Source organism: Lithobates pipiens, unplaced genomic scaffold (assembly GCF_037356315.1).
Source record: "Lithobates pipiens isolate NorthernLeopardFrog02 unplaced genomic scaffold, aLitPip1_a1.2 Scaffold_18, whole genome shotgun sequence".
Lineage (NCBI taxonomy): Eukaryota > Metazoa > Chordata > Amphibia > Anura > Ranidae > Lithobates > Lithobates pipiens.
Window position 1 is genome coordinate 245,745,373 of NW_027507758.1, and position 23,889 is coordinate 245,769,261.

The 23,889-nt window shown below is 47.4% G+C and overlaps 1 long non-coding RNA gene across 1 annotated transcript; it reads right to left on the bottom strand.

Annotated features, from left to right (window-relative positions):
• Window positions 1–1,021: 1,021 nt before the first annotated feature.
• On the bottom strand, window positions 1,022–23,545 carry LOC143990119 (uncharacterized). Its single transcript, XR_013277167.1, has 3 exons — window positions 23,497–23,545; window positions 12,796–12,831; window positions 1,022–1,354 (listed from the first exon to the last, which is right to left on the bottom strand). It is a non-coding gene; the product is annotated as an uncharacterized LOC143990119 (long non-coding RNA).
• Between the last annotated feature and the right edge of the window lie 344 nt (window positions 23,546–23,889).

Genomic DNA, 23,889 nt, shown 5'->3' on the forward strand with positions numbered 1-23,889 from the left:
ATTAGTTTCTGTCCAAATGTAAATTCAGACAAATTTTTGGTTATTTGGAGGGGGCTCCCGGATTCCGATAAGCCCCCCGCCCGTAGACCCTGACAGCCAACGGCCAGGGTTGTCGGGAAGAGGCCCTTGTCCTCATCAACATGGGGACAAGGTGCTTTGGGGTGGGGGGGCCTGGTACGGCTCAGGAGGGGGGGGGTGCTCGCTCGCCCCTCCTTTCCTGGCCGGCCGGGTAGCGTGCTCAGACAAGGGTCTGTTGTGGACTTGGGGGGACCCCCACGCCGATTTTTTTCAGCGTTGGGGTTCCCCTTTAAGTCCATACCAGGCGGCGGGGCCAGCGACGTATCCTTCGCGGGCCCCGCCTACCTGGAGACGCGCTCAAAATGAGCGGACTTTCCTCCGCGTGTGTGGGCGAGTCCATTCATTTCAAAAGTAGGGCGGATAGTACGGCGGACTTAGTACGCCGTATTAGTCCGCTGAAAAAGTGCCGTGTGTGGGCAAGTAGCCCGTTCGGAAAGTCCGACGGACAGTCTGGCGGGAAGTCCGCCAGACTAAGTACGTCGGATAGACGGCTACGTGTGTACGCGGCTTTAGAGTAAGTTACCCCAATGTAATTTCATAATTCTTTCCATCTGCATATATTTGCAGTGTAATTGGGTTATAATATTACAATCTGTATGAGTATTCATCCTCTTCTTGTCTATGGGGCAAACAATCCTGTTCCTGTTGAGCGGTATCGATAAAAGTAACCCTTAAGCAATTTTTGGCTTTGTGTAATGTAGTCAATATCCAATGTGAATTTTTTTTTCTAAAACTACAAAATTGTCCTTTTGGAATATTGCCAAACCATTTGTGGTGGTGACAACTCTTAGAATGTATATAAGAGTTGCCTGAGGAAGGCTTGAAATGTGTTTGTATAACTAAGTTCCAAATCTAAAAAAACTAAAGAGATAGGATCCCAGACATACTGTATGTAAAGGAAAGGCCCATGTGTCAGAAACCATGAATCAGACTGAGACAGAAGTACAATTAAATCACACTTGTTTATTAATAAAAATAAAAAGGCAAATAGAAAAAGCATAGTCAAGCATAGCCAGAGTCCAGTAACCAGATGGGGTAGTCAGCCAGTCCAAAGTTGAATAACCAGATCGGGTAATCAGCCAAGCCTGAAGTCAGGGATCCAAGTAGAGCAACTGCAAGCAGGATAAGGAGTCAGGAGGGATGTCAGCAAGCCAGTCTAGAAACAAACCGCAGGAGATGGTTCCTTGTGTTGCAACCAACGCGAAGGCAGAGGTGAACTTAGCTGGAAGGCTTTAAGTAGGCAGGTCAGACGAGCATCATCGGGAACAGCTGGTAACTGTGGAGAGTCGAAGAGAGCTGGCAATTAGCTGACAGCTGAGCGGCCAGCCCAGAGAAGGAAGGGCTAAGCCAGCCCTGACACCATGGCCTTATTGTTACATTACTGCACAAAACATGTATTGGGGGGGCAGTCCATATGACTATAACACTATCAATATACCTCCTGAAAAAAATGAAATGGACTTCGTATTGATTATTGCTCCAAATACAGGACTCCTCCCACCAACCTAAGGTTAGGTTGGCATAGCTGGGCATGAAGGAAGTGCCCATTGCAATGCCCCATATTTGGAATTAATAATCATTAGAAATCAAAGTAATTGTGTTCAAGGCCGAATTTCATGCTGTCCAAAATAAACTCCTAAACAAGGTGTAAATTAGAGTGCTTAGCCAAAAAAATTACTCAAGGCTGAAATGCCCACATCATGAGAGATGGAGGTATACATGATATAGACCTTTCGGCCATGAGTAATTTTTGTGGCTAAGTAGCCTGATTTCCATCTGAATAAGGGATATGACCCGGTTTTCATTTATAACGTACAATACTAATGTCACATTTTTTCGGCCCAGAGACAAAATGGGGATGCATTCTCATCCAGACGTTAAATTCATAATCCAATTCAACTGCAAATATAGGAATATGGGGAAAATTATCCAACGACATTAGGGTATTTTACTTCAAGATCCCAAGTTGGGTTCAGTACTGCCAAAAAATACCTGTTTTTTTTTTTATCGAAAGGCTTTAAACATTAAAAACTAGATTGTCCGCAGTAGGATGCATGATTCAAAAAAGCTCTCTGGTTTTTGAAACCTCACAGGGCTTTATCAGCATAGAAAACAGAGGTGTAAAATGTGTAAATTCGTTAATTATTAACAAAAAATGTTCAGCAATAATGGGAAAGTCTACACCACATTACAATCCTTTTATACATGTGCCATAAAATTTGCGATCTACTATCTGTCGTGCCCCTGTGGTCTCCTATATGTTGGCTGTACAATTCGTATGGTTCGGTGCATTTTCAGTGAACATAGGAGGCCCATTAAGGATGGCAACATAAACCACAGTGTCCCACTTTGTTACCCTATGCCATGGTAGGCAATCACAACAAAGCTACATTATTATGTTAATGCCCTCTTACTGAGCCATGCTTCCATCAGTCAAAGCTCGCTTTCACTATGGACGCAAGAGGCTTTCATTACTGTTTTGCTAATTTTTGCTAATTTTTCAAAGTGTTTAGTCAAAGCCAATCAGTTCATAAATCAAGAAATTCAGGAAACAGTGAATTACTTTACTCACCTGAATATATATATATATATTCATATTTGCTAATCTAAGGAAATCTTGTAATTCATTATTTAAAATTGCATGGATTTTTAAATAGCATGATTCTCCTCGAATTACCTCCTAGTTACTCCTAGCCCACCAGTACAGATAACTTTTGTTCTTCATGTTGTGGGTCTGTAGCAACAGCACAGGTCCTCTTCCTTCTCAGTGGTGGGTGGGTCCTGGATGCTGCCCTAGCCATAGAACGATGTGGTGCAATTGTCTGCAGCATTCTCCTGTAGTGATGGACGAACTTCCGACGGGACGTTTCGCGAACGCGAAACGCGAACGGACACAAACGTTCGCGAAAACGACCGTTCGCCGCGGGCTCCATTGACTTCAATGGGAGGCGAATTTCGCAAACCTTTAGGTCGAATTTGCGGCCACGGGGTAATTATTAGGGGGTAGCACGTAGTCCCACCACCTGGACAATAGCATAATACATGTATGAGGTGAATTTGGGATCGATAACTACAAGCATTTTTTTTTTATTTGGGAAATTGTTCTGACAATTCAGGACTATGGAGCTAATGAAGGCAATGGAGGAGAGGGAAGGTCAGGGACCAGGGTAGGCAAACAAGAGGGTGCAGGAGATACAGAGCACTGACAGCAGCACCGTAATACAGAGCACTGACATCAGCACCGTGACATACAGCGCTGACAGCAGCTCCGTGACATACAGCGCTGACAGCAGCTCCGTGACATACAGCGCTGACAGCAGCTCCGTGACATACAGCGCTGACAGCAGCTCCGTGACATACAGCGCTGACAGCAGCTCCGTGACATACAGCGCTGACAGCAGCACCGTGACATACAGCGCTGACAGCAGCTCCGTGACATACAGCGCTGACAGCAGCTCCGTGACATACAGCGCTGACAGCAGCTCCGTGACATACAGCACTGACAGCAGCTCCGTGACATACAGCGCTGACAGCAGCTCCGTGACATACAGCGCTGACAGCAGCACCGTGACATACAGCGCTGACAGCAGCTCCGTGACATACAGCGCTGACAGCAGCTCCGTGACATACAGCGCTGACAGCAGCTCCGTGACATACAGCGCTGACAGCAGCTCCGTGACATACAGCGCTGACAGCAGCTCCGTGACATACAGCGCTGACAGCAGCACCGTGACATACAGCGCTGACAGCAGCTCCGTGACATACAGCGCTGACAGCAGCTCCGTGACATACAGCGCTGACAGCAGCTCCGTGACATACAGCACTGACAGCAGCTCCGTGACATACAGCGCTGACAGCAGCTCCGTGACATACAGCGCTGACAGCAGCACCGTGACATACAGCGCTGACAGCAGCTCCGTGACATACAGCGCTGACAGCAGCTCCGTGACATACAGCGCTGACAGCAGCTCCGTGACATACAGCGCTGACAGCAGCTCCGTGACATACAGCGCTGACAGCAGCTCCGTGACATACAGCGCTGACAGCAGCTCCGTGACATACAGCGCTGACAGCAGCTCCGTGACATACAGCGCTGACAGCAGCTCCGTGACATACAGCGCTGACAGCAGCTCCGTGACATACAGCGCTGACAGCAGCTCCGTGACATACAGCGCTGACAGCAGCTCCGTGACATACAGCGCTGACAGCAGCTCCGTGACATACAGCGCTGACAGCAGCACCGTAAGCAGCCCCAGGAGGAAGTCAGCACAGCACAGGGATGGTGTGATCCCCTCATAATAAGAACCCCCAGGAGGAAGTCAGCACAGCACAGGGATGGTGGGAGCCCCTCATAATAAGAACACCCAGGAGGAAGTCAGCACAGCACAGGGATGGTGGGAACCCCTCATAATAAGCAGCCCCAGTAGAAATATGACACCGCTCAACCTCTTCAAAGAGGAGGGTAGGGGCATATAGTACGGTGTGCTTTTTTGGGTCAGGGAAGTGAGCCAAATGAATTAAGAAGGTCTGTGTGCTTGATTCCAAAAATTGTTTATAGACATATACATGGTCTACTGATCACATGTGTTGAATTCCTCCGAGATCCATGCCTCATTCATTTTTAGAAATGTGAGGTAGTTAACACTGTGGTGAGCTAGGCGAGTACGCTTATCGGTCACAATCCCCCCTGCTGCGCTGAACGTCCTTTCGGACAGGACACTGGATGAGGGGCAAGCCAACAGTTCGATTGCAAATTGGGCAAGCTCTGGCCAGAGGTCAAGCCTGCCCACCCAGTAGTCTAGGGGTTCATCACTCCTCAGAGCGTCCACATCGGCCGTTAACCCAATGTAGTCGGACACCTGACGGTCTAGGCGTTCCCTGATGCTGGATCCGGATGACACCTGTCGATGGGTCGGCTGAAAGAATGACCTCATATCCGAAGTCACCAACACATCTTCAAACCGGCCTCTTCTTGCAGGCGCTGTTGGATTGGTACCCGCAAATCCTTCTCTGGGAGTGGGAATTGCTCCTCTGCCAGCGCACGCAAAAGCAGAATGCAGCATTTCTCGAAGCAAGGCCTGGAAGTGCTGCATTCTGACAGCCCTCTGCGACGGCGGTAACATTTCCGCCATTTTGTGTTTGTACCGGGGGTCTAAGTACGTTGCCACCCAGTACTGGTCCTTGACCCTCATGCTTTTTATACGGGGGTCCCTATTAAAACACTGGAGCATGAAGGCCCCCATTTGCACTAAAGTGGAAGCGGTGTGGTGGCCTGGCTCCTGCTCATCATCCAGGATAATGTCGTCCTCTTCATTCTCCTCTCCCCATCCTCGCACAACAGGGATCCCAGAAAGGTTTAAAGCATGCTCTTCTTGCTCCTGCTCATCCGCCCCGGCACCATCCTCCTCTGACTCCTCATCAGACTCCTGTTGTTGACTTGTCTCAGATAGAGTAGCCCCCCCTGGGAATTCATCCAGCATTGCGACTTCCTCATCTTCCCGCTCCTGCTCCTCCACAGCCTGATCAATGACACGACGCAATGCACGCTCCAGAAAGAAGGCATAAGGTACCATGTCACTGATGGCGCCATGGCTGCGACTGACCAGTTTGGTGATCTCCTCAAATGGCCGCAGAAGTCTGCATGTGTCGCGCATGAGCAGCCACTGGCGCGGTGAAAAAAAACCCAGCTCCCCAGAACCGTTTCTTTCGCAGAGTTCATACAGGTAGACGTTAACTGCACGTTTCTGCTGGAGCAGCCTATCAAGCATATAGAAGGTTGAGTTCCATCGCGTCGGGCAATCGCAAATAAGACGTCTGACCGGCAGATGGTGTCGCCGCTGAATGTCAGCAAGGCGAGCCATGGCCGTGTAAGATCTTCTGAAATGGGCCGAGATTTTCCTTGCCTGCCGCAAGATGTCCTGGACCCCAGGGTATTTGACAAGGAATCGCTGCACGACCAAGTTTAAGACGTGTGCCATGCACGGCACGTGCGTGATTTTGCCCTGTTTCAATGCGCTAAGCAGATTGGCACCGTTGTCACACACCACTTTACCAACTGTCAAATTGAGCGGTGTTAGCCACTCATCTGCCTGTGAACGCAAAGCTGAAAGGAGTGCCGGGCCAGTGTGGCTCTTTGCTTCCAGGCACAACAGACGCAGCACGGCATGGCAACGTCTCACCTGGCATGTGGAATAGGTTCTGGGGAGCTTGGGCGGTGCAGTGGAAGAGACGCTAGCAGCGGAAAAGGAGGAGGCAGCTGAGGAGGAGAGGGAGGAGGATGGAGTAGGAGGAGGAGAAGAAGAGTCAGGCCTGCATGCAATCCGTGGCGGTAAAACCAAATCTACACGGGTGCCACGGGTTACATGCTTGACGGCCGTCAGAAGGTTCACCCAGTGGGCAGTAAAACTGATATACCTTCCCTGCCCGTGTTTGCTAGACCACGTGTCTGTGGTCAGATGTATCTTGGCACCGACACTGTGTGCCAGAGATACATTCACTTGCCGCTGAACATGGCCATATAGCTCTGGGATGCCCTTCTCTGAGAAATACTTCCTTCCTGGGACCTTCCATTGTGGTGTTCCAATGGCCACAAATTTGCGAAAGGCCTCCGAGTCCACCAGTTTATATGGCAGTAGTTGGCGGGCTATGAGTTCTGACAAGCCAGCCGCCAACCGTTGGGCAAGAGGGTTATCCGGCGTCATCATTTTTTTACGCTCAAACATTAGGCCCACGGAAGCCTGCCTTTTTGCAGAAAAATGTGAGCTTGGCGTGATGGAAGGTGGAGTGGAGGACAATTGTGAGGAGAGAGGAGAAGGAGAAGTAGAAGACGAGGCTGGACGGTGAGAGCCTGCAGTGTGGCTTTGTGTGTTCCGTTGCTCCCACTGGGCTCGGTGATGGCTGCTCATGTGCCTTCTTAAGGCGGTCGTCCCTAGGTGAGTATTGGGCTTACCGCGACTAACGCGTTGACTGCAAAGATTGCAGATGGCAACGCTATTGTCAGCAGCGGACACGTTAAAAAAAGCCCACACTGCGGAGCCATGTGCCGGTGTCCTGGGAGCGCCAGATGTGACCGTACATGGTCGATGACTCGCTCCTGATACATTTGCAGTCTGCTTTGTCCCTGCTGTGCAATGTAAGTCATTGCTGCTTCTCCTCCCTATCTGCTGGTCCATATCTCCCTCTGAACTCCCCTCCTCTTCCTCTCTTGTGGGCACCCACGTGACATCACTAGACACGTCATCATCAACGTCACCTTCCCCACCGCTATAAGTAGAGTAGGCAGCAACACCGGGGACCAACCTCCTCCTTGGGCTGATCTGGGTACTGGCGTCAGACTGCTGAGTAGCGCTTGTTGCTACCTCCTCTTCCTGATCCAATACCAAGAGTGGCTGCGCATCAGAAATGTCCTCTTGATATGGATCGGAAAATAATTCCAGTGACTCAAGCGGAAGGTATGTGGTGGTGGTGGTGGTGGTCGTGTTGTTGGTGGTAGTGTCTTTGGGGGTGCACATAGCAGAGAGTGAAGAAGAGGGTGCAGATCGAGAGGATGAGGAGGGTGCAGAAGAGTAAGGCTGAGCGAGCCACTCAACCAAGTCTGGTGCATCCTTTAAAGTAATTGAACGCACCTTCTGCAACTTCCCACTTTGGCTCAAGCCTGTTGCTCCTGCCCTACCCCTACCACCCCTGCGGAAGGGCCTGCCTCTTCCTCTGCATGTCATTTTTTAAATGACCCTGTGACAAAACTCTTAGTCCCTATACCGCTGAAGGACTGCTGCAGTATAGGTGAGCGGTCAGCAGTGGTGCACGTCAACCCTATCTATTGTGGACCTATAGCGGTCCTTACAGAACAGCAGACTGTACCGCACTCAAGCCTATGTACCGTAGCACCCTATACCAAGTTACCAGTCCTTATAAGAACTTTTGTGGACCAAGCAGGTTGTGTATTAGTGTTTAGCAGACTGTACGTCAGTCCCTATACCGCTGAAGGACTGCTGCAGTATAGGGCAGCGGTCAGCAGTGGTGCACGTCAACCCTATCTATTGTGGACCGATAGCGGTCCTTACAGAACAGCAGACTGTACCGCACTCAAGCCTATGTACCGTAGCACCCTATACCAAGTTACCAGTCCTTATAAGAACTTTTGTGGACCAAGCAGGTTGTGTATTAGTGTTTAGCAGACTGTACGTCAGTCCCTATACCGCTGAAGGACTGCTGCAGTATAGGGCAGCGGTCAGCAGTGGTGCACGTCAACCCTATCTATTGTGGACCGATAGCGGTCCTTACAGAACAGCAGACTGTACCGCACTCAAGCCTATGTACCGTAGCACCCTATACCAAGTTACCAGTCCTTATAAGAACTTTTGTGGAACAAGCAGGTTGTGTGTTAGTGATTAGCAGACTGTACGTCAGTCCCTATACCAATGAAGGACTGCTGCAGTATAGGGCAGCGGTCAGCAGTAGTGCACGGCAACCCTATGTATTGTGGACCGATAGCGGTCCTTACAGAACAGCAGACTGTACCGCACTCAAGCCTATGTACCGTAGCACCCTATACCAAGTTACCAGTCCTTATAAGAACTTTTGTGGACCAAGCAGGTTGTGTATTAGTGTTTAGCAGACTGTACGTCAGTCCCTATACCGCTGAAGGACTGCTGCAGTATAGGGCAGCGGTCAGCAGTGGTGCACGTCAACCCTATGTATTGTGGACCGATAGCGGTCCTTACAGAACAGCAGACTGTAACGCACTCAGGCCTATGTACCGTAGCACCCTATACCAAGTTACCAGTCCTTATAAGAACTTTTGTGGACCAAGCAGGTTGTGTGTTAGTGATTAGCAGACTGTACGTCAGTCCCTATACCAATGAAGGACTGCTGCAGTATAGGGCAGCGGTCAGCAGTAGTGCACGGCAACCCTATGTATTGTGGACCGATAGCGGTCCTTACAGAACAGCAGACTGTAACGCACTCAGGCCTATGTACCGTAGCACCCTATACCAAGTTACCAGTCCTTATAAAAACTTTTGTGGACCAAGCAGGTTGTGTGTTAGTGTTTAGCAGACTGTGCGTCAGTCCCTATACCGCTGAAGGACTGCTGCAGTATAGGGCAGCGGTCAGCAGTGGTGCACGTCAACCCTATCTATTGTGGACCGATAGCGGTCCTTACAGAACAGCAGACTGTACCGCACTCAAGCCTATGTACCGTAGCACCCTATACCAAGTTACCAGTCCTTATAAGAACTTTTGTGGACCAAGCAGGTTGTGTATTAGTGTTTAGCAGACTGTACGTCAGTCCCTATACCGCTGAAGGACTGCTGCAGTATAGGGCAGCGGTCAGCAGTGGTGCACGTCAACCCTATGTATTGTGGACCGATAGCGGTCCTTACAGAACAGCAGACTGTAACGCACTCAGGCCTATGTACCGTAGCACCCTATACCAAGTTACCAGTCCTTATAAGAACTTTTGTGGACCAAGCAGGTTGTGTGTTAGTGATTAGCAGACTGTACGTCAGTCCCTATACCAATGAAGGACTGCTGCAGTATAGGGCAGCGGTCAGCAGTAGTGCACGGCAACCCTATGTATTGTGGACCGATAGCGGTCCTTACAGAACAGCAGACTGTACTGCACTCAGGCCTATGTACCGTAGCACCCTATACCAAGTTACCAGTCCTTATAAAAACTTTTGTGGACCAAGCAGGTTGTGTGTTAGTGTTTAGCAGACTGTGCGTCAGTCCCTATACCGCTGAAGGACTGCTGCAGTATAGGGCAGCGGTCAGCAGTAGTGCACGGCAACCCTATGTATTGTGGACCGATAGCGGTCCTTACAGAACAGCAGACTGTAACGCACTCAGGCCTATGTACCGTAGCACCCTATACCAAGTTACCAGTCCTTATAAGAACTTTTGTGGACCAAGCAGGTTGTGTGTTAGTGATTAGCAGACTGTACGTCAGTCCCTATACCAATGAAGGACTGCTGCAGTATAGGGCAGCGGTCAGCAGTAGTGCACGGCAACCCTATGTATTGTGGACCGATAGCGGTCCTTACAGAACAGCAGACTGTACCGCACCCAAGCCTATGTACCGTAGCACCCTAGACAGACCAAGTTACCAGTCCTGATAAAGAGCTTTGTGGAACAAGTGAGTTGTGAATGATTAGCAGACTGCAGCAGAAGGGCAGCAGTCAAGTATAATATTCTTTCTATATTTGGAAGAAAGAATATTATACGTGTACAAGCCTATTACCGTACCACTGATACCAGTCCTGAAAAGAACCTTTGTGGAACTAATAGTAACAGCAAGTCTTTAAAATTATCCTCACTGCCTGACACACTGCTTCCTGCCTGTCCCTATACAAATTGGCAAAAAAGAGTAGGCTGGAACGATTAGCTGGAACAGCTCTTTTGTGGACCTGATAGTAACAGCTAATGATGATGATGATGATGATGATGAAGAAAGACTAATCTGGCTGAGCTGTCCCTAAAATAGCAGCATACAGCGCTCTGTCCCTTTATCTAAACTGACAAAAGAAACTCAGGCTGCTGACCTAACACCTATACCAGTCCTGAAAAGAACTTTTGTGTACCAAATAGCTAGCGTTTTCTCTGTCCCTACTCCACACAGGATCCTTTCCCTACAGTGACAGAAGAAAGAATGTAAAATGGCCACCGGATCGGGTGTATTTATAGGTTAGGGGGAATGTCCAAGTGTCCATGAGCTGTCATGTCTCAATTGGTTGTCCTGTAACACATGATAAACGTGTCACGAAAGGTTAAAGTTCTTGTATACATTAAACACGTAAGTCCGCCGGGGCGAACGACGGAAAAAGGCGTTCGAACCCGCGGACGGCGAAAGTCGGAAATTCGCCGCGAAACGACCGCCGGGCGAACCGTTCGGCCATCACTATTCTCCTGTGAACCCAGGGAGGAATAATGACACACACCAGGAGGGAACTCTTAACACTACAAGTTTGCAGGAAGTAAGCTGAATGATGCACTTAACTTTGAAGTAGACCACTGCTGGGTCTTGGAACAGTGGGTCTTTAAAATAAAGTCCCATAAATATAATATATAGGCATTACAGAAAAGACGGCTTTTTTACTTGATTTAGGGTGGGGCAGTATTTTTGTAAATGGGGTTCACTGTGCACTCTCTGACTACATAGATTGGGGATTTGGGTGAGCAGGGGCTGCCTGTGACCTCCAAGTCTTCCCTCTTGCAGTGTCCAGCACAAGTCCCTGTTGTTGGTTGCTAGGCTCCAGCACCACTCACCTGGAGTTAGCCTCCATCCAACCCTGCTCTACCTCCCACCCTCTGCCATGCTGGCACACTGTAGTAAAAAAAATCACCAAAGAAGGCCAGTTAGGGAGCTACAATTTACTAGCATTACATGCTTCTAGACATGAATGGCATATATCCTGGGGCTCTTGATGTAAAGGTGAAGCTGATGTAAAGGGTTTACCCCAATTTAAAGGGGAACACTGATAACTGCAAACAAAAAGCTATACTGTTGCACCTCAATGAAAGTGTAAATTGTAAATAACAGGCAAAATTCCAGGAGGTGGCATATACCTCCTGAGATTTAAATGTTTTTAACCCAGCAATTTTCTTTTAAAACATTTTTTTTTTTTTTTTTTTGCTGAAAGATTTCCTTACAGTCCATCCCCAGGCAAAATAAATCCCCTCTCTCCCATGATAATATCCCTCAAACCAATTCAGAGTGATTTTTTTAAACTTGTGAAGCACTTTATAGTTACTTAAATCTGTCATTTAGGTCCCTCACAAATGACATTTATGGGCGTGGGGGAACCAGTAATTCAGCGCTGTGATGCTCCCTTGTGCATATTTCATCTACTGAAGACACTCAGTGTCAGGTGTCTAATGCTGGACAGCCAATAGGAAGTTGAAGGACAAAACCTCCTGAAATGAAAGGAGAATACTTAGGACTGAAGCATCATGGGATTAGGTATTTAGGTTAATAGAAGAGGCATTTCACTTTTTTTTTTTTTTTTTTTTTGCTATTAGTTGGGGGTAGAAGCTGGAGCTTTAAATTGTAGCCTTGATTAAAACAATACCTGGGGATGATTCCTGTTATAGTGTGACAATGTCACACTGGCTGCTGATTATACATTATGCAGCAGGGTTCACCGTTTTCACCATCACCAACACCTCCCTCAGAAAAGCAGTGAAGTGAAGACAAGCATTTTGTTTAAAAAATTGTGATTGTTGATTACACACAGTGCTTTAGTAAACTAAATATCTTTCAGTTATAGTTTACATCTACGTTAAATTTGTGTTGATGCATTAAGTACTATTCCTCTGTAGGCCCTTGTAAAGCTATCATTATTCAAAATAGCTGTATATTACCAGTAAGCAGCACAGCCTTGCATTATAGATTAAGCAAAAGTGCACAGCTGTGACGAAATTGAATCTGAAGTTCAAAGTTGTTTTCCACTGCAATTTAACAGCATGGGAGCAATAATGTAACCCGAGAATGCTTGCTTTCTACCAGCAAATAAATATTTGCTGACTTATGCAATCATTAACTTGAAGACATAGCAAATGGTTATATTTGTTCAAACACATTTCACTGGCAAAAAGATTATTTTTACATGTGCAAGTAAAATACATTTGTTTTCTTTGCTGCAGCTTCCCCCATGTACAAAGCACCCTGTGTAAAATCTTATCAGTGTACAGATCATACATGCACAATTATAGTCTCACCTTAATAAAAACATGAAGAAACATGTTTAGCTAACCCTATGGTAAAAATAGGAAGAATATTAGAATACATTTGCACATTTTCACAATTGAAACAGAAAATTTAGATTCCTAAATAAAATGTGAAAATGTGTAATATAATTATTTAGGATCTCTCTTTTTTCTCCATGTGCCATGTACCTTGCTTAACATCACTACAGTAAGGTCTGACCCCTTTTCAGCGCGGAAGCACATGATCATGTAAATAGCAATAGGAAAGATGGGCACTACAGTAACAGCTAATTGGACCACTGGGAAATCCATGTCATATTAACCACTTGACCTCCAGAAGATTTACCCCCTCCCCCTTCATGACCATGCTATTTTTTGGTATATGGCACTGTGTTACTTTAACTGACAATTGTGTGGTCATGCAACGCTGTACATATATGAAATTTACTGTATGTCCATGGGACCCCAGGGCAGGGGCGGATCCAGGGGGGGCAATGGGGCAATTGCACCCCCGAGAAAATAATGAGTGGGTGAGCCGGCGGGTGACTGAACAGGCCAGCGGGTGAGCGAGTGGATGGGCAATCATGCCGCGGGCTGGCGTGTGACTGAGCAAGCAGACAGGTGTTGTCAGGAAGCCGCTGCTCATCTGAATATGTGACTGAAGGGACGTTGCGTCGCGGCCATCTTGGTACTCCCGCACTCGTCGACAGTAAGCCTAGTGTTGTAAGTCGGCAAACGGACATCTTTATACACCCACCGAAGTATTGCTTTTCCCAGGTATTTTTAAAAGTAAACTCAACTTATATTTCACTAAATAAACTGAGTTTACTGTTAAAAATAACTGTGAAAAGCAAGACTCCGGTGGGCGTATAAAGATGTCCGCTTGCTGACTTCTAACTCTAGGCTTACTGCAGACAAGTGGGGGTGTACAATGCAACATCACTTTGTGACAATCTGCATATCGTGGCAGGTGACATTGGCAAGTGACAATTCACATCTGGTGGCAGGGGATGTGGCAAGTGACATGGCAAGTGACAATCTGCATTTGGTGGCAGCCAATGGTGGGAAGTGACATGCTGCATCTGGTGGCAGGCGATGGTAGAAAGTGACACACTTCATCTGGTGGCAGGAGACATGGCAAGTGACACGCTGCATCTGGTGGCAGGCAACATAGCAAGTGACACGCTGCATCTGGTGGCAGGCGACGTAGCAAGTGACACACTGCATCTGGTGGCAGGCGACGTGAAAAGTGACACGCTCAGGGCTCCCACTGATTCTACATTATGGTGAGCTGAACTATTTAATTCTATATTACAATTTAATAATAGAAATAATGCGCTTCAATCATCCTGACACTATATTAATTATGGCGCTGTGATGATTGAAGCGCCAACACCAGCCATTGCCCCAACAAATTGGCGCAAAATTTTCTGGCAGTGCCCCACCCGAGACTAGGCTCTGGATCCGCCCTTGCCCCAGGAGTACCCCAAAACAGGGCAATGGACTAATGGACCGCGCTAAAGAGAGTGTGGGCTAGTTTTTGATTGGGGGAGTGGCTCCAGGAATCTTAGCAAAAAATAAACACATATGGTGAGTGAGGGTGGTTGGGATACCTGTGATCTCAGCCACGTTCGCGGTCACCTTTTGCCAGAGGACCCTTAGGGAGGTACAGCTCCAAAAAATTTGAAAGTGGGTTCCCTTTTCAGGGCATCCTCTGAAGCAGTTCTCCATGACTGTGGGAAAGAATCTGTATAATTTAGCCGGGGTATAGTACCACCTGGTATGAAGCTTTATCACAGTCTCCCTCACAGCCACCGATTTTGTACATCTATGCATATTGGAGATCCGGACCATCCATTTCTCAGGAGAGGCTTCCTCCCCTAGGAAACTAAATAGTAGGGAAATTGTGCCCTTATCCCTGGAAGAGGGGCCACACAAATCTTCGAAGGTTGTGATAGGATTGGTTACACTGTTGGGGTAGTGTGTATTGAAGAAGTGTCTGATCTGCAGGTATTTATAGAACTCAGTTCTGGGAAGGGGGTGGGAGGATTCCAAGGATAGGAAGGAGCGGACCATCCCGTCCTTCTGCAGCGAGTCTAGGGTGATCGGGTCCCCCAATACCTACAAGGTAAACATATTTGGGTTAGGGAATGCTGCAGGAAATGAGGGGTCACCAATGAAAGAGGCCAGCCTAGGGTGAGCAGGGAGAAGAGAGAATCTGTTCTTATATAAGGACCGTAGGTGTAGGGATTGGCAAACAACAATGTTTAAGGTAGAGATATCTTTAGGATGGATATTTTTGGCCCATAATAGGCTTGGAAGGTTATTTTGGGGCGATTGAAGCCCGTTCAAAGTGAAGCCAGGGGATTCTGTGTGGGGGGGTGTGCATTGCGCCAATTGTAGGAGCCTGGCTGGGAGGTAGTACAGCCAGAGGTTTCGTAGTCCCAGGCCGCCCATGGTCCTTGGTCTATATACCATTTGTTTGCCTAAGCGAGGTTTTTTTATTAAGCCAGATGAAATTGTTCACATCTCGCTGTACGTGGTCAATCGTCAGTCTGGATTCATAGTTGGGGAGGGCTCTAAAAAAAAAAGTTTGGGAAGGATGGACATTTTCACTGCTTGTATTCTGCCTAAGAATGTGATGTGGAATGAGCTCCAGGAATGTAGCAGATTTCTGATGCGAGCAAAAGCTGAGACTTGAGACTATAGGGTCGGGTTAGAACATGAAGACGTTGTCCGCATATAGGCTTAACTTGAACTCATGATCTCCCTTTGTATATCCCTTAATATTATTGTCTAAGTGGATTGCTTGGGCGAGGGGTTCGATGGCGAGGGCAAATAAAAGTGGCGACAGGGGGGGCAGCCTTGTCTTGTACCCCTGCCCAGTGTAAAGTAATCGGAGTTACAACCCGGGAGTCTAATACGGGTGCGGGGTTGGTGGTAGAGAGCCCAGAACCCATGAACAAAGGCCCCAGAAAAGCCAAACTTCTCTAGGGTCACCTCAAGGTATGGCCACATCACGCTATCGAAGGCCTTGTGGATATCAAGGTTTAGGAGTAGGACCTTGCGGGAGTGTAAGTCAGCATCTTGAATGATGTTGGATGCAAGTCTGATATTGTCAGTGATTTATCTAGTGGGGATAAAGCCTGTTTGGTCAGGGGATAATAGAGAGGTGATAATATTTATAAATCTGTCTGCTAAGATGCGGCCAAAAATCTTCAAATCTGTATTGATGACCGAAATTGGTCTATAATTTTGGGGTTAGGGAGTGGTCCTTATTGGGTTTTGGGATCAGGGACATGTTCGCCAGGAGCATGTCATCTGGGAATTTATTACTTTCAAGACATGGTTAAAGAGAGACTTTAGGTGTGGGATTAAGTTGCCTAGGAATTTCTTAAAGTGAGTATCCATCCGGCCCAGGAGTTTTGGAGGGTTTTAAGGATTTGATGACATTAATTATTTCAAGATCGGTGCATGGGGCATTAAATTCCTAAATTTGTTCAAGTGAAAGAGCGGGGAGGGGTAGATTATCCAACCAAGATCTAAGGGCTGGGTCCAGAGGTGAGGTAGGAGGGGGTGGTAATTCTGTGTAGAATTTATGGAAAATGTGTGGGGGGTTTGGAGGGGATGGTTGAGCTTTATTGCAAACATGGCCGAGTTGCTGTGTAGGAGGAATTTGGCTTTGGACCATCTCAGGGCTTTCTCAGTTTGGTCCGATAGAATTTTGTCAAGTTCAAGCCTAAGGTTATTCATTTGTTTGAGTAGGTCTGGGGTGTGATTCTGTGAGTGTAGGTGGTACAGTTTGTCTAGGTAAGTCTGGTAATGTCTATAAGTCAGTTTTTTCCTTTCCCCAGTTATTTGAATTAGGTGTCCTCTCACCACCTTATGGGCCGCCCATAGCATGGCTGGGGAGATGTCAATAGTGTTGTTGATGGTGAAGTATTCTTCAATATGTTTAGAAATTTGGGGAATTACAGTTGGGTCTGAAAGAAGAGACTCGTTTAGTCTCCAACCAGCTACTGAGGTTTTAAGGCCTATATGTGAAATATCCAGGGCGACCACCTGGTGGTCCGACCAGGGACAGGAATGAATGGTGGCAGAGGTGGAGTTTGAGAGGGGAGCAAAACAGGTAATCCAGTCTAGAATAGCTGTCATGGTGGTTGGAATAATACCGTATATACTCGAGTATAGGCCGACCCGAATATAAGCCGAGGCCCCCAATTTACCCCCAAAAAACTGGAAAACTTATTGACTCGTGTATAAGCCGAGGGTGAGACATGGCTGTCCATCCCTGTGTGTCCGTCCATCCCTGTGTGTGTGTCCGTCCATCCATCCCTGTGTGTGTGTCCATCCATCCATCCATCCATCCATCCCTGTGTGTCCGTCCATCCATCCCTGTGTGTGTATCCATCCATCCCTGTGTGTGTGTGTGTGTGTGTGTGTGTGTGTGTGTATTCATCCATCCATCCATCCCTGTGTGTGTGTGTGTGTGTGTGTGTGTATCCATCCATCCATCCATCCATCCCTGTGTGTGTGTGTGTGTGTGTGTGTGTGTGTGTGTGTGTGTGTGTGTGTGTGTCCGTGCAGCCTTGTGTGTGTGTCCAGCCTACCTGTGTCCCAAGCCTCCGTCCCGAGCCGCCGTCGTCCCGAGCCTCCTCTGTCCCGTGCCTCCTCTGTCCCGTGCCTTCCGGTGTCCCGTGCCTCCTCTGTCCCGTGCCTCCTCCGTCCCGTGTCGTGCCGATGGATCGCCGCTCTTCTCGGCGGCCATTCTACGATTCAAAAGCTGCGCCTCCGTCCTCCGCCTGTGATAGGCGGAACACTCAATTTCCCAGCAGCCTGTGTTCCGCCTATCACGGACATCCTCTCATACTCGTCCGTAGTATGAGAATGAACGGATGTCCGTGATAGGCGGAACACTGACTGCTGGGAAATTCAGTGTTCCGCCTATCACAGGCGGAGGCGGAGAAGGAGGCGCGGCTTTTGAATTTTAATGTCCGCCGTCTGTCTGCTCGATACGCTGATCGAGCAGTCAGACAGCGGTGACTCGAGTATAAGCCGAGGGGGCACTTTCAGCCTCAAAAAAGAGGCTGAAAATCTCGGCTTATACTCGAGTATATACGGTACATGTATTCTCTGGTGCCTGTGTTATGAGCCCTCCATGAGTCTACCAGATTGTGAAAGTGTAGCAAGGATTTCAGGGTTTAAGGCAGGGGTGTCCAAACTTTTTTCAAAGTGGGCCGGATTTGATGAAGTGAACATGCCTGAGGGCCGACCATTTTGCCTGACATTCTTTGAACCATTGAAAATTCGGTCTAAGTGTGTCCATCCGAGCACTAATACACGGCCCAACAAGAATTCTCTTTTCTTTGTCGCACTCGTTCCCAACACACAGACGAATGCTCTGCACTTTAGGGGGCACCGTTAATTCTTAATGGTACCCAACACATTGGAAAATGTAGGGTGCTTTTGGTGCAGTGCAATAAAAAAAAAAACCCACACACACATACAGACACGTGCACACACACACACACATGTGCACACACACACACATACAGACATACAGACACATGTGCACACACACATACAGACACATGTGCACACACACACATACAGACACATGTGCACACACACACACACACATACAGACACATGTGCACATACAGACATATGTGCACACACACATACAGACACATGTGCACACACACACACACACACACACACACACAGACACATGTGCACACACACACAGACACATGTGCACACACACACACAGACACATGTGCACACACACACATACAGACACATGTGCACACACATACATACAGACACATGTGCACACACACATACAGACACATGTGCACACACACACATACAGACACATGTGCACACACACATACAGACACATGTGCACACACACATACAGACACATGTGCACACACACACACACATACAGACACATGTGCACATACAGACACACGTGCACACAGACATACAGACACATGTGCACACACACACAGACACACAGACACATGTGCACACACACACACACACACACATACAGACACATGTGCACACACACACATACAGACACATGTGCACACACACACACACACAGACACATGTGCACACACACACACAGACACATGTGCACACACACACACACAGACACATGTGCACACACACACACATACAGACACATGTGCACACACACATACAGACACATGTGCACACACACATACAGACACATGTGCACACACACATACAGACACATGTGCACACACACACACACATACAGACACATGTGCACATACAGACATATGTGCACACACACATACAGACACATGTGCACACACACACACAGACACATGTGCACACACACACACACACACACACATACAGACACATGTGCACACACACACACACACACATACAGACACATGTGCACACACACACACAGACACATGTGCACACACACACACAGACACATGTGCACACACACACATACAGACACATGTGCACACACACATACAGACACATGTGCACACACACATACAGACACATGTGCACACACACACACATACAGACACATGTGCACATACAGACACATGTGCGCACACACACAGACACATGTGCGCACACACACAGACACATGTGCGCACACACACAGACACATGTGCGCACACACACATACAGACACATTTGCGCACACACACATACAGACACATGTGCACACACACATACAGACACATGTGCACACACACATACAGACACATGTGCACACACACACATACAGACACATGTGCACACACACACATACAGACACATGTGCACACACACACATACAGACACATGTGCACACACACACATACAGACACATGTGCACACACACACATACAGACACATGTGCACACACACATACAGACACGTGTGCACACACACATACAGACACGTGTGCACACACACACATACAGACACATGTGCACACACACACATATACAGACACATGTGCACACACACACACACATACAGACACATGTGCACACACACACACACACACACACACACACACACACACACACATACAGACACATGTGCACATACAGACACGTGCACACACACACATATACAGACACATGTGCACACACACACACACATACAGACACATGTGCACACACACACATACAGACACATGTGCACACACACACATACAGACACATGTGCACACACACACATACAGACACATGTGCACACACACATACAGACACGTGTGCACACACACATACAGACACGTGTGCACACACACACATACAGACACATGTGCACACCCACACATATACAGACACATGTGCACACACACACACACATACAGACACATGTGCACACACACACACACACACACACACACACACATACAGACACATGTGCACATACAGACACGTGCACACACACACACACACACACACACACACACACACACACAGACACATGTGCACACACACACATACAGACACATGTGCACATACACACACACATACAGACATACATGCACACAAATACAGACACATGCATACACATACATACATACATACACACACATGAATAAAGGCCTTTTTAACACTAATCTAGCTTGTAGCATAGTACAGTACCTTTGCAGCTTCCTCATTCAGCCGGGTACTGCACTGTAGGGGGAAGCAGAGAGCACAGCACAATCCTCTGCACTTTACTTTCACTTTTGAAGCTTACGAAGCTTCTCACAGTGCTGGGGATCGGCTGATCTGACAGCCCTGATCCCGCAGCACAATAAATTGAGAAAGACCAGGCGGGCCGTTCAAAACCGGACCACGGGCCGCAACTGGCCCGCGGGCCGGACTTTGGACATGCCTGGTTTAAGGTAAGGCATTGGTAGTAGTACCTGGGCTGCTTCTATCGAGGGCCGAGTGTGCCACTAACTTAAAGTCTCCTCCTAGAAATACATGTGGGGAGTTAAATTTGTCTAAAATCTGAAAGAATGATCTGAAAAAAGTGGACTGGGATTCGTTAGGGACCTAAACCTACTAGCTGGGTCTTTGTAGATATTTTGGATATCAAATAATAAGCCATTTTTCACAAAAATTGCCACCCCTCAAGACTTGGACCCAAATGTTGTGTAGTGTCCAATTCTGAAGGATCTGTAAAATTAATTAGGGTGGTTATGCTTGGAGAAGTGGGTCTCCTGTAATAATATAATGTCTGCCCTTAGGCGTTTGTAGTTTTGAAAAGCTTTTTTACGCTTCTGGGGTGAATTAAACCCCCTGACATTATGGGAGATTATTCTAATGCCCATTTTGCTGGTAAGAGGACAGCTCGCCATACCGGTTTGGGGGGGGGGGGGGGTCTCGAGGAGTGGCTTTCCCTCGTTCTCCATCCCTGGGGGATGGGGAAGTCAGGGTAAGCATAAGTGGGAACCAACCCGATTAAAAGATAAACAAACCATAGTTAGTCAGGGGTAACACCGCCTGAATAGAAGGACAGTAGTGTCCAACGCTCTTGGGAACCTGTTAGGGGGCAAGACAGAAGGGCAAAAACAAAAAACTAAAGAACCAGGAGAACAAATATATGAGTCCAGGGGGAGAAAGCGGGAGGCGTGTGAAAGAAGTGTCTGTATTCCATCTCTCCTCAGTCCTGTGCTCTCCTTACCTCTTGCTCCCTTTTCTTGTAGATCTCCGTAAGAGCGGGGGGGCAACCAAACGGGCGCTACTGTGCTGCAGCACAGCGGGGAACTGTAGGGTAGAAGTGCGATGCTTTGGGATTTGCTCCAGAATGGAGGGGGGGAGAAGCTCACATAACCAATAGGGCCAGTCTGGTGTTGTGGTTACCCAAAAAAATATATATATATGAAGAGGCCTAGCTTGACTAATGCTGTGTACACACGATCGGAATTCCGGCCAGAAAAAGACCAATGAGAGCTTTTCATCAGAAAATGCGAACGTGTGTATGCTCCATCGGAATTTAGCTGTCCGAATTTCCGCCAGCCAAAAATTGATAGCATGTTCTCAATTTTCCAGACGGAAAAACTTTCTATCGGTAATTCCGATCGTGTGTATGCAATTCCGACACGCCAAAAATCACGCATGCTCAGATTCAACTACGAGACAGAAGTTATTGGCTACTGGCTATTGAACTTCCTTTTTCTAGTCACGCCGTATGTGTTGTACGTCACCATGTTATAAATGATCGGAATTTGATGTGACCGTGTGTAGGCAAGACAGCTTGAGCCGAATTCCATCGGGAAAACCATCAGAGCTTTTTCCGACGAGAATTCCAATCGTGTGTACGTGGCATAAGAGCTCCTTTCCTTCCTGTATCATGATCACCGTGTACGTGGTGCCGTTGTGGATGACTTGGAGTTTAAAGGGGAACCCCCATCTGTATAGAATTCTGGCTTCTTGGAGTGGCATGGTAATTTCTTGCTCTTGAGCTTGCAATGTCTTTCCAAGATCCCCGGGGAAATATCTGGGTAGATTTGGATTCTAACCCCATCGAGTGTGATGTTGGGGGTGTTGTGAGAGGCTCTGAGAATATCCTCTTTAACAAGGTAGTCCTTGAGACACAAAATAATATCCCTGGGAGGTTTATCCTTGGGCGGTTTGGGGCGAAGGGCTCTATGAAGCCTATCACATGCGAAAGCAGCCTCCGGGGATGCTCGCAGCAAAGACTGGAACAATTTGTAAAGTGTCGGGGTTAAATCGGTCTTCAGGGACCCCACTGATTCTCAAATTGTTCCATCTGTTTCTTTTGTCCAGGTCCTCCAAGTGATAATGGAGCTGGGAGACAGAATCTGTGAGTGCCTCGTGATCCCTGCGAAGATCAGTGTATGCAAGCTGTAACTCTGTAAGGGCTGGCTTAGCCCTTCCTTCTCTGGGATTGCCGCTCAGCTGTCGGCTAATTACCAGCTCTCTTCTCTCTCCACAGTTACCAGCTGTTCCTGATGATGCTCACCTGACCTGCCTACTTAAAGCCTTCCAGCTCACTTCACCTCTGCCTTTGCCTTGGTCACATCACTAGAAACCATCTCCTGCGGTTTGTTTAAAGACTGGCTTGCTGACATCCCTTATGGCTCCTTATCCTGCTTGCTGTTGCTCTACTTGGATCCCTGACTTCTGGCCTGGCTGACTACCCGATCTGGTTACTGGACTCTGGCTATGCTTGACTACCTTAACAATTCGCACATTCACTTTTGGCTTGTGTTCACCTATGCATGTGGTTGGTTTGGTTCTGCTTGCTGTGGGGACACTCAACAGGAGGGAGGGCCAGGAGCACCGAAGAGGGACCCGAGAAGAGGAGGATCTGGGCTGCTCTGTGCAAATCCACTGCACAGAGCAGATAAGTATGACATGTTTGTTATTTCTACCTTAAAAAAAAAACACTTTACAACCACTTTAAGAGACTGCAATTTACATAACAGTGTAAACATAGATTGCCTATTAACCCTAAAAATGTCCAGAATTTATTAACAGAATTAACCCCCTACCCCCCATAGACTTGGATTTCAAACAGGATTTGCTGAACCATTTTCAAATCCATCTTGGGGCAGTATTGCGACCCCTAATCCCAGTGAGCATAGGCCTCTAGCTCTGTGATGCCATCAGAAAGATGGTATTTAGAAGGCAGCATTTTGGACATCTAAAGTATTTAAGAGTTTGTTTTTCTTTATTTTATTAAAAATGCACTTACCATTTACCAATCAGCTTTTTTTTACTGTAGTCATTGAGTGCATTCAGCTATTCAGAAAAAGAAAAAAAGAAATGTGATTGTTTCATATTTGTTACTACCCATTTTGCTTACATGTTTGCCCAAGGGATCAGCTAAGAAGGCAGGGTATATGTATTTTAAATTGTTTCCATTCTAGTACCCAGCTACGATAAAGAACGTATAGGCGGAAATGCGGAGGAGCGAGGCTCTGTGCATGGCTTTTAACACATATACATCAATAAAGCTACATATCTTTAAGATCATGTCGAGTGCCAACTATTTTGGTATGTACAAATTTGCCCCTAGTGGAAATATTTTCTGTGAAATTATAAACAATCTGCCACATTTTGCTTTCTAAAATAAAATTGTTTTGTG